A 12,282-nucleotide genomic window follows, 5' to 3' on the forward strand; every position below is an offset into this window, starting at 1 on the left:
CCGGCACACAGACACAAACACAAGAACATATACAAATAAACAAATGTAGGAATACACTTTGAAAAAAAACATGAAAGTAAAATTTTGGTACCTCTTCAAACATCAAACCAAATCTGTGGATTTGATTCTGTTTAATATTAACAGTTTAAGAAGTTGAAACTCTTGAAGATTTTGAACTGAGTATAAATGATTAATGTAAATAAAAGGTGTTAAAAAGAAAGAGACCCTAATATAGCACAAAGGTGGGTTTAAAGAACCTTAATGAAACATTGTCCACATCAGAATGGAGTTATTTCCTAAACCCTTTCAATAATGTCTTACTCAATGTTCTTTTGCCATGACCATGGTAACTATTATACAGAAAAGCATTTAAAAGAGGCTTACTTGCAATTTCAGAGATTTAGTCCAATGTCATCAGGACAGGCAGCATGGTACCAGGCAGACAGGCATAATGCTAATAAAGTAGCTGAGAGTTCTACATCTGGATGGACAGGCAGCAGGAAGAGAGAAAGCCATTAGGGTGACTTGGGCTTTTCAAACCTCAAAGCCCACAACCAGTGACATTCTTCCTTTATCAAGGTGACACCTGCTCCTAAAAGCCCAAGACCTACCAATAGTGCCTGCCCCAGTTAACAAGCATTTAAATCTATGAGCCTATAGGGGCCAGTCTTACTCAACTACCACAAACAGCACAAGAGGACCACTAAAATTCTCCTAATGTCTCTTGATAAGCAAAAGGTTAATGCCCATACCTCCACATGTTTCTGTAGATAGAAAATAGTGTTTTAAGGCATAGTAATATAATACCTAAAAAAACACTTAATAATACTAGTATCTAAAACAACCATTATAACACAGTAGATAATGAAGAGAATCAATATTTTCCCCAGAAATGTCTATGATTATTACTATTTGACCTTACTATGTTTGTATGTTGTGTTATAAAATATTAATTTAGTGCCTAAGATATAGTATTTACAATACAGTTATCATATACCTTAAGCTCTAACACATGATAATGCTTCAAAAATAAAATAGCAAAGTGTCCTATTTTAAGCAGATTTTTATCTTAATAGTAAAGAAAATATGCAAATATTTAATTCAGCATTATATTAGGAACATAATATTAAGACTAGACTATCAAATACAATACACATAGAGTAGCTTCATATATCTTGAAATGCATACATTTTAATGAGAGGAAAAGAAGAAAAATATATGTGATTCCAGAAGAAGAATACCTGCAAAGGAAATGGGGTATAAAATAGTTTATAATTTGGCTATGAGAAATGAGATTGGATTGCACACATAAACAAATATGATGTAGTCTTTTAGACTAAGGCAGAGAGTAGATTTTCTTTCATAAATTATTGCAGAAGTATTGCATAAATTAGGTATTCAAATAACAGACTAATCTAACATTTGTGTGAAAATAGTATCTGGGACAAAAAGAAAAGCACACATGAAAACATTTATATGTCCAAGGGGAGGGGAGGGAAGGGGGAGGAGGAGGGGAGGAGATGGCAATTTTTAATAAAAAATAAATAAACTGGAAAAAAATCTGGAAAAAAAAAGTATTTGAGTTATTGAAAATAATAGAATATTAAGGTTAAGAAAATTTCTGAAGACCACATATAGATAGCAGGGATAGTCACTTATTATTAGCTTTTATAATAGTTGGTATAGATTACAATTATACTTAATGTTCTGTGCACACACATTCATGTATACAGATCCAATATTTATAGTATGATCAGGTCAGGGTGTATGAATGTTCAGCTGATTCATTTAATGTTACAGTGTTGGGAAAGAAAATTACAATAAACTTGTTTCAATAATACATTTTCATAGGAAATTTTCCCATGGGAATATTTTAAATTAAATTAAAGTTTCAATGTTGTCAGAATGAGGTTTTAAAATCTAATATTGAACTTTCTCACATTATTTAAAATAAGTGTTAATGTGAGCATTACGTTGTCTGTAGACTTTACTATTTTGTTCATAATAGCATTATAAAGTAGAAATACTGTATGTGTGGGGCCTCACAATAGAAACAATGGTTCTTCTACAAATCTGGGTTGGGATCATTGTATTTGGAACTATATATTTGTTACCCCTGGGCCTCGAATAAAATCTTTTGAATTTCAGTTATCTCTTTTCATTGAGATGCTTAACCTTTTGGCCAACATTTATATACTTTTAATGCCTGTACTAGAGTTAATTTGCATGTCTTTCGTATTCAGTATTAAAGTCTTTTGGATGTGGGAATTTCCAGAATGAATTTGATGTATAATTCATGAGCATTCACTTGGAAGCTCCTGCTCAACAGATTCTAAGGAAGATAATTACCAGAAGTGAAAGATTGCTTGTGGTGTATTTTCTATATTAGGAAATATGCCTTACATTAAGAACTCATCAAATATGCAGACTGCCTTATTAAGGTCATTATTATTATTTACTGAAGAGATACATGGGGTTGACTCCCTTTTAGAGATTCAGGATATGCACATTAATGGTTTAACACTTAAGTCCTTTTGATACTACATTGAAGTGAACTGGTTCATTTTAAGAAGTGGTTTTGTGAATGATTTTGCTGATTAGGGTTTTAAAGAATATAGAAGGGAATTAGGGGAATAATATAAGAAAAAGACTAATGGCCTCATTAAAAGCTATTTTTGCAGAGGCTGCATGCACTAAAGTGCACACAGTAGCAACAATTAGTTGAGCAAATGGCCGGTGCATTTGAATCTGTTACTTCACCAGTAAATTCTGTCAGCATGTAATCTGTGGGCCACAGCCTTACCTGCTAATGACTCTGTGATATAGCTCAGTTGGTTTCTACATAGGAAATCAATAACTGCAGTAAGCATTTAGATCCTTCTTAGATTGCCAATATGATTAAGAAGGAAGGAAAGACATCTATAACATCAAGTCTTTCAACTGCAATAATATTTTTTAAGTAAACCCAAAAGGTTCTTTTTCCTAAGAGGATAATTTTACAGATTTTAAAATTATATTGTTAGGTTATTTATAGAGTTGACTTATATGTAATTTTAAGAATTTATTGCTAAAGGAAATGACATGAGTAGCATTCAAGATAGGCCAAACATGGGTTCCATTTGGAATAGATGTATCATAGATATATAATGCATCTGGATTTTTTTTCAGTGCATACCTAACGTTGCAAATTATGATACTCTAGGGATTTCTCTACTCTTTGAAACTAAATAGTGAAATGGTTTCTTGCTAAGTTTCTTAATGCATGTGAGTTTCCTGACTTTTGCTAGTTTTGCTTACAACCATACTAACCTGTTACATATTGACTGAGCTGATGTCTATGTGATAAATTTATGCCCAAGTTTCTGAGTACTTCTAACTGCTGCTGACTCAATTTAAAATTTATTGCTGTCCTTGATTGAAAACTCATCATGATTTGTGCCTATACAACCAAAAGAAAATTCATTTTTTATAGGCTAGCCATTATTTTTCTGTAAGAATCTTTATGCACTTAATCGTAGCTCAAAGGAAGGGATAAAATACAATCTCAAGTGTGAACCCTTAAAAGTCACTTAAGAGTTTTTCATTTTTAATTTCACCCTCACTCTACCCTTCTCATGCTTGTCATTTCCCTTTCTCCGTTCCTGAGAACTCATTGGTGAAACAGATTGCCAAGCTCACAATGTTAGGTCTAATAGAATATTTCAGATAATCAGATAATCAGGAATATAATACACTGCGTTCTATAGTTTTTACATTGTAGCATTTTTGTTTGTTTGTTCATTTTTTAAATACTCTATATTTGTTACTTTTTGGCTCTTTACTTTTTTTTTGGGGGGGGGGGGTCTGCCACATAGCTCCCAAATAAATCACAAGGAGACTTATTCCTACCTATGAATGCCTGGTCTTACCTTGTTTTTTTTTTTTTTTCTAGCCAGTTTTTCATAAACTATCCCATCTATCTTTTGCCTCTGGGCTTTTACCTTTCTCTATTTGTATACCTTTTTTTTTTAACTTCCTTTTCTGTGGCTGACTGTATAGCTGGGTGGCTCTCCCCTAGTGTATACCTCTCCTTCTCTCTTTCTTCCTCCTTGGTCTTCATTTACCAGATTTCTCCTGTTTATTCTTTACCTGCAAATCCCACCTATCCTTTCTTGTGCCTTGCTATTAGCCATTGAGCTCTTTATTATAGCAATCAGGTGTTTTTTACAAGCACAACAACACAACTTTACAGAGTTAAACAAATGCAACAAAAATAATGGAACAGTCTTTGCATCATCAAACAAATATTACACAGCATAAATGGGTGCAACATATCTTGAAATCATATTCCACCATAATCTTCAATTTTTAAATGTAGTGTGCATGATTTGTTCTCTCAGTCACCAAAGCTGCTAAGGTATATTTAATTTAGTCACTACTTAATAACAGTTGTGATATTAGGGACATCTTAGAATCTCCAAAAAATTATTCCCACTTCCCCATATGTTATTTTCTTTAGTGACATGGAATGTTCTGTATGTGTGTCCTCACTGAAAGCAGAATTGCATCTTACTCAACCAAGAAATGTGATTACATAAAGCTGAAAAAACACAATTTTGATAATTTTTAAAACAAGCTTCCTTCTACTGTAAATTGTGTGAAGCAACTTTTAAAATTTTGAGAAAATACATATAGCAATTACATCCAACAAAAATTCATTGATTACCTACCATGTCATTAATTTAGATAAGATAAAACAATAATAAATAAGGAAAGTTCTATGGTAAAGATGCTTTCTTATGATCTAGTCAAAAGATTAAAAGTAAGTGTGTGTGTGTGTGTGTGTGTGTGTGTATTATCATGTGTTGTTAAAGTATATATACACATAGAGATTAGAGGTCTACATCTCATGGCTTCTGCAATTCCTAGTAATCTTATCTTCTAAGGCAAAGTGTTCAACTGAATCTGGAGTCCATCAATTAGACTAGGCTGTCTGGGCAGTGGACTACAGATATTTGCTGGTCTCTGTCTCCTCCACCTCCTGTTGCTGGAGATGTGGGCTCACATTTAAATGTAGCCATGCTGGAGGCGGATGGAACATTACCCATTAAGCCACAGCCACGTGGTGATACACAGCTTACTAGAAAAGGGTTAAATTAAGATTTAAGAGTTAGCTAATAAGAAACTAGAGCTAATGATCCAAGCAGTGATTTAATTAATATAGTCTCTTTGTGGTTATTTCGGGTCTGAGTAGCCGGGAACAAACAAAGGGCCTCTTACAACAAGAGGGGAAAAGAACATAGAAATGTCTGAGATAGCCACATGATTTACTTCTGTTTTATTTCTACAGACTGGATTGCCATTAACCAGCTTTTGAAAACAATGTAGAACTAATTTGTCAGGGATGGTACTGCATTTCCTTTTAGAGGTTTAGTTTAAGGTATCTAATAAAATACCTAGCTATATTTAACTGAGACTCTCATCATAGTTACCTAAGTCATGAATTCCATTCATATTTTCCAAGAATGTTCTGTGGGAGAAAAGAAGTGGATTATAAAAATATGGAGAAAAATTGAAACAAAAGAACAAGTTAAACAGGAAAACTTGTCATTAAATCTGGGGAACACAGTATGCCAAGACAAATGATCCCAAGTTGTTGGCTATTCAAGAAAGGTTTAGTTGGAAAGTTGAGGGCTAAACTTTAAAATAGTAAAATAAATAAATAATCTTGAAATAATAAATCTAGAGGTTGGGATACATTTATTGACCAACTTTTAAAGAACATTTAGAGAGGGGGTAGAAAAAAGCAGTACAGTAAAGCATTATTTTTAATTTCTATATATGAGAGAAATTCAGGAGAGTGCAGAGGCTAATAAAGTCATTGTGAATCCTTCCACTGACCTGGACCTCTCAGCTACTGAAGATTTCCCCCATCTCCCTATCTTCTTGTCAGGAAGGGCCTGGGGAGTTTATCTTGAATGTTTCATAACTAAACGTGATTAATATCTTCTGTACTTCTAAATTCAGGAACACGACAAGGCTGTCCACTCTCTCTTTATCGCTTCAATATGGTACTTGAGGTTCTAGCAATAGCAATAAGACAACATAAAGGGATCAAGGGGATTCGAATTGGAAAGGAAGAAGTTAAACTGTCGTTATTTGCAGATGATATGATAGTGTACCTAAGCGACCCAAAAACTCCACCAAAGAACTCCTACAGCTGATAAACTCCTTCAGTAATGTGGCAGGATACAAGATCAACTCCAAAAAATCAGTTGCCCTCCTATACACAAAGGATAAGAAAGCAGAGAGGGAAATCAGAGAATTATCACCTTTCACAATAGCCACAAATAGCATAAAATATCTTGGGGTAACTCTAACCAAGGAAGTGAAGGATCTATTTGACAAGAACTTTAATTCTCTGAAGAAAGAAATTGTAGAGGATACCAGAAAATGGAAGGATTTCCCTTGCTCGTGGATTGGGAGGATCAGCATAGTAAAAATGGCAATTCTACCAAAAGCAATCTATAGATTCAATGCAATCCCCATCAAGGTCCCAACAAAATTCTTCACAGACCTTGAGAGGACAATAATCAACTTTATATGGAAAAACAAGAAACCCATGATAGCCAAAACAATCTTATACAATAAAGGAACTTCTAAATAGTGTGAATCAGGGTTAAGATTAAGGTCAGGAACTATGGTTGTTTATTGTTCATTTTTGAAGTCCACATTGATGGCAAAGATCAGCAACTGTTGAGTTCTGAAGACTGAGGCAGTAAGATTGTCAGTTTTATCTAGCCTGAGCTATTTCATAGTTTCAGACTAGCATGATCTGTAAAATCTAAGTGATTCACAAGGGAAAAAATCTAGTTAAGAGGAGTTAATCACATCAGTGTTAAGTACACTGACTCATGTACGTCACCCGAATCTCAGTGGTAGATTAAAAATAAAATGTATGTGATAATCTAGCTTTAATTGTTTACTCCACCCACACGTGAAAAATCTATTTGGCCATAAAAGCCATGTTCTTCCCATTAGGAATTCAACAAACTCCTTGTGCACCCCCTCTCTTGCCCCTGCTGTTGTGGTCCCCTTTGCTTTTCATGCTTCTTCCTTGTCTATCTTTTCTGGGGAACTTTTATTCCTACAGTGTAATAATGAAAGACATCTTTTAAATCTTTCATTCTTTTGAATTCTCTAGTTTTAGGTCTCCTAATTAAGACAAGCTTCTTCCAAAATCTGAACTGGAATATCATTGGTTCCCCATGAAAGCATTAAAATCTAGTAATGAAAGTGTTCTCAATCCTCAATTCTATGTCTAGGTGAAGATACATATCTGACCTCTATTAAAATATTAATCAAACATACTTCCATCACTATGTAATACTATTTTTATAGTTTAAAAGGAACATGTAAAACATGAAAGCTAAGGTATCTCAGGGTTCTACTATCTAAATGAGATTTTTAAAAAAAAATCAGTTTATTTTTGTGAGTAAATAATATCAGATATATAGCAGTTCACTTATAAGGCAAAGCCAGGAAGCTCTCTTTGAAGGTCTTAAGCAAAGTTAGGATAGTAAGTTATGAGATAGGCAAGGTAAGGGAGTAATTTAGTAACTTGGACTTTTATTTATTCTGAGTCTGGCACACTCCTGTCTTTCTTATAAGCCTAAATTCATCATGTGCACATATAACCCCTCCAGTCAATGAAACCCCAGAAATCTCTGCAATACACATCTACATCAGAACTCATGCCCCTGAACAACAGCATATCTTTATCCACCTCTAACAACAACCAAACTTCTGATTACATAAATTCCCAAAGGATAGCATTATGAAGAACATAATGACTTATTCAACTAGAACAGTAAAACTGTTATATCCTCCAAATAACCTTTAATAAAAACCCTCTATTTACCATCCTATCACCGGGCATAATCTGATACCTGTGTTTTTAAAATCAGAAGCATTATTGGAAAGGGCATAACAAGACAAATGAATATGTAACCAAATATAGCAACCAAATAGAGAATCATACATCTAATACTCAAAGTTTGTAGGTTGTAATCTGAAGTCCTTGCATCCCCTCCCTCATTCACTCAGTCAGTTTCTTAAACAACTTTAAATAAATTTGCTCTGCTACTTTCCCCAAGTTCTTATGCCAGTCCTTAGAAAAAGATGCCCAGAACTTAAAAAAAATGACCAGAACACATTACTGGTATAGTCTTTAGTATTAAAAAAATACTACCAATAAAACAAGGACTTTTAGAATATGATGAACTCAGTACAAGCTATCTATTCTTACTGCTGAGTTTCACTGTTACGATGCTTTGGTACCCTTTTCTGTGCATATTACTAAATATTTTCAAACTTCTTTATGGCAAAAATGACATTTCACAAGATCCAGCACAAAAATGAACAAAAAACAAATGATGTGAAATATCTGAACTTGAACTAAATTGAGGCAGTTGCTTGAAATGTGCTCCAAATTTCAATCATGCTGAAGGGAACAGAAATGAAGTAATTTTTATAAAATGGGGATGAAAGACAGTATATTATTAGCATTATATTTATCAGTACATCACTATCCATGTTTTTAGAACACTGTTCAGCTAGTATTTTGTCTAAAACATGTTTTTTTTTTCATTTAAAAGTTATATATATGGTTTTCATTTGGTTTCGATTTTTATGTTTAAAAACTGACTAACGTGATGCATGGTAAACTGTATTTCTGGTCACAACTTTTACCAATTAAATATTATTATTTGAGATTAACAAATTTTCTAAGGATCAGTTTACTCTTCTTTTCCTCACAGTGTAGTTCAGTTTTATCTCCAAAGTATAGTGGTCCTTCCATCTCAGCATCTGAGTGCTAGAGTCCCAGGTGTGGTCCACAGCACTCACCTGCATGAAACTTTCCCTGAGTTTCACTTGTAAGTATTTCAACAGTACCATAGATGCAACCTCCTTTCTCAATGACTAAAATGCAATTAAGTATTAAAATAAATGCATATAGATATACAACCCTAATTATTCTCAATGAATATAGAAGAGGGACTCAACTGGGCATAACAATGTTAAGCTGTACTTAATATTACTTTACCTTTAAATAGATACTTTCATTGTTACAAAAATAGACAGGTGACACTGTCTAGGTAATGCTTTATTTCTCCTTGTTAATATCATCTCCCATAATTAAAGTGAAGTCGTCAGGTGAACAACAGCAGCTCGAAAATACACTTGTGAACTCTCCTGTTCTATGGTCCATTGACTTTGGAATGACAACAAAAAATAATGACAAATATTACAAACAGAAAGAAAATTTTCAATTAAAAACTACTTTGGACTGGGAAAACACAGAAAGGAAGAGTATTAATAAATTCAAATAAAACAGATAATGTTATAGATTTTGTCTAAGATTAGGTAGAAGACTCTAGTATTCATTTATCATGAATAAAGAAGCATATTTATGTATTTTATGCACAATATCCTTTCATCTATTGATCTGACTCCATTTATTATAATCTCTCAGTGTGATTCTGTATATGTGTGTGTGTGTACGAGAGAGAGAGAGAGCATTTGACTGTATGACATACGCATTGTATTGTATTTGTTCAAATATCAGAGAATCCACTGCTTCTTGACTTATGCTTTACTAGAGACAATAAACCTTATCCTCTGCAGGAAATCCCAGATTCGTTGGCCCGGAAGCTTCTAGAGCTTCTTTGGTCTCCACCTCCCATCTTAACATTCTCATGATATCAGGTATTCACTATTGATTCTGGCTTTTATGTCTCTCATGTGGGTTCTGGAGATTTCAACTTCATCCACCCTGATGCTAGCAAGCACTCTATCAACTGAGCCATCTCTAGAAAACCAAATTCTTTTCTTGACCTTCACCACATTACAATGTCTTTTATGGCCTCTTTTTTCTTGGTTGAATATTTAATGAAATTACTTATAAAATAGTCCACGAGCTTCTTGGTTATGTAAGCTAGGGCTTGTACAATGACATTTTCAGTGTATGTCTATTGTTGTCAATTAGTTAAGAAGTTTAATCCATACAAAACAGGAAGTACATTGGAGAGGTAGTCCAGCCATTAAAGGCTAGGCTCACAAACAGGAAACAATAAAGGAGTCCTCGTGGAAATGTAACCATGAGTGCTTGATTGCAATGTTCTCTCAGGCTGCAGTTTGAAACTTATAGTAAAAGAGCAGAGTAACAGATCAACAAAAAGTTATGATTTGCTGCTTTTCCTTAAAAATACTGAATATTTGGAAACTATTTAAAGGAAAACAAATAGATTTAAATAAACAGTGCCATTTATCCAGTGTGATACATTAGTGAATAAAAATATAGATTAAATTTTGAAATGTGAATAAGAATTGGTGACCCTTAGGTCCTGTCTTTTGGCTGTGGGAAGAAAAGGGTCTCTGTGGTCTCTAGACTCTGGATAAATCAACCTCAATTTTAGGAAGGATTTTCTTAACCTTAAAAAGCCTATTTTTATGCCACAATAAATGGTTTGGGGATTATCTAACACTTTGGATTATCTGCACCATTAGTGAGGATAATAAAGCCCTGACTGCATTTTGCATTGAAATAGCACGGTCTATTACGCTCATGAATAGTCTGAGAATGAAGCAGCCGCATCTTTCTTGCATTTATGTACAATGGTTTAATTGACTGCGGATAGGATGATGGGGCTTTTAGGTTGTTTACAATTGATGGTACATCCATCACTTTTTCAATTTTCATTTTGAAAATTACTAAAATTGATTATAGAGAATAATTATGTAGATGTAGTAAGAAGCATGTGATTTCTAGTGTTAAAGTAATGTGCAGTCATTCATCGTGTCTGCTTTGACTTTCATTACTTCAGTATCTTCTTCTCCTCCTCCTCCTCCTCCTCCTCCTCCTCCTCCACCTCCTCCTTCTTCTTCTTCCTCCTTCTCCTTCTCCTTCTCCTTCTCCTTCTCCTTCTCCTTCTCCTTCTCCTTCTCCTTCTCCTTCTCCTTCTTCTTCTTCTTCTTCTTCTTCTTCTTCTTCTTCTTCTTCTTCTTCTTCTTCTTTTTGAGAAGGACTACTTATCCCTTTTGCCTTATTGTCTTTGCAATGGCATTAAGAGGAATTACAAAAAGTAATAATTTTCTATAAATGTGTGTCAAGTGATAAAAAAGAAAACCAATCTCAACACAGTTATAACTCTGATAGATCTGTAGAAATTTATTTTCCCTAAAAATATTCCAAACATTTCTACTTATGGAAATCATAAAACCTTAAATGAGTTTTACCCCTAAACATTACCAAATGTCTAGTACTTACATATCCCTATCAAGCCTATAATAAAGATAACATTGCCTTGTGTTTTTCTCCAAAGCTGTTTTTATTATTTTTCTATGGTCCAGGAATCACAGTGCTGTTGTGAAAATGGCATTCGTGCTCACTATACCAGTCAAAAATACGCAGTGATATTTCATGCACATTGCATAATGTAGATCATATAGTGCTTTCAAGTTCTTAAGCTTGAAAAACAACTTTCTGTTTCTTAGTTTTCTCATAGAAAATTACCCAGGTTCTAAATATTCTTGACTATAGTACCAATTGCATCATTTATTTTACAGTAATAATATTTACATAGAAAATACTGGTGTTTTCTATATTTAACTCACTAATATAAACATAATCAAAATATAATGTTGGTTAAATTATTAAGATATAGGAATGAAATTTGAGTTAAAGTTTCCTAAATCACACCACTCATTTATTCATATTGATGGTTAACTTTTATTTCTAAGTTTAAGATGTGATGGTTTTAATCATTAACTACTAATTTCTGGAAAAAATTTTCTTAGTTTTCATGGTACTTACAATCTGATGGAGAACACAAAATAATTAAATTTAAAAGTACAGAGTCCATAGAAGTTTAAAAAGATGTACTTATAAATCAAAAGTAAAGTAGATATGTATAACACATATAGACCAGAAGTAGGCCATGAATTCAGAACTTCTGGCAAAGGACTTAAATTTATTTCCAGCATATAGATCATAGCTTACAACCATCTTTACCTCCAGTTCCAAGGAAAACTAATGCCTTCTCCTTTCCTCCCCAGAGAATAGGCATGCATGTGGTATATATGTGTACTTTCAGGCAAAAACTCAAACAATAAAGTAAATAAGTCGAATTCTTTGTGAGATTCAAAGCCTGATCATGTGTTTCCCTTAAAGACTTCATCTTGACTAGACTCAGACTTTGAAACTGAAGCTTTCAGAGAGTAGAGTCTCTTGGCAATCTGTTC

Source organism: Arvicola amphibius, chromosome 8, assembly GCF_903992535.2.
Source record: "Arvicola amphibius chromosome 8, mArvAmp1.2, whole genome shotgun sequence".
Classification (NCBI taxonomy): domain Eukaryota; kingdom Metazoa; phylum Chordata; class Mammalia; order Rodentia; family Cricetidae; genus Arvicola; species Arvicola amphibius.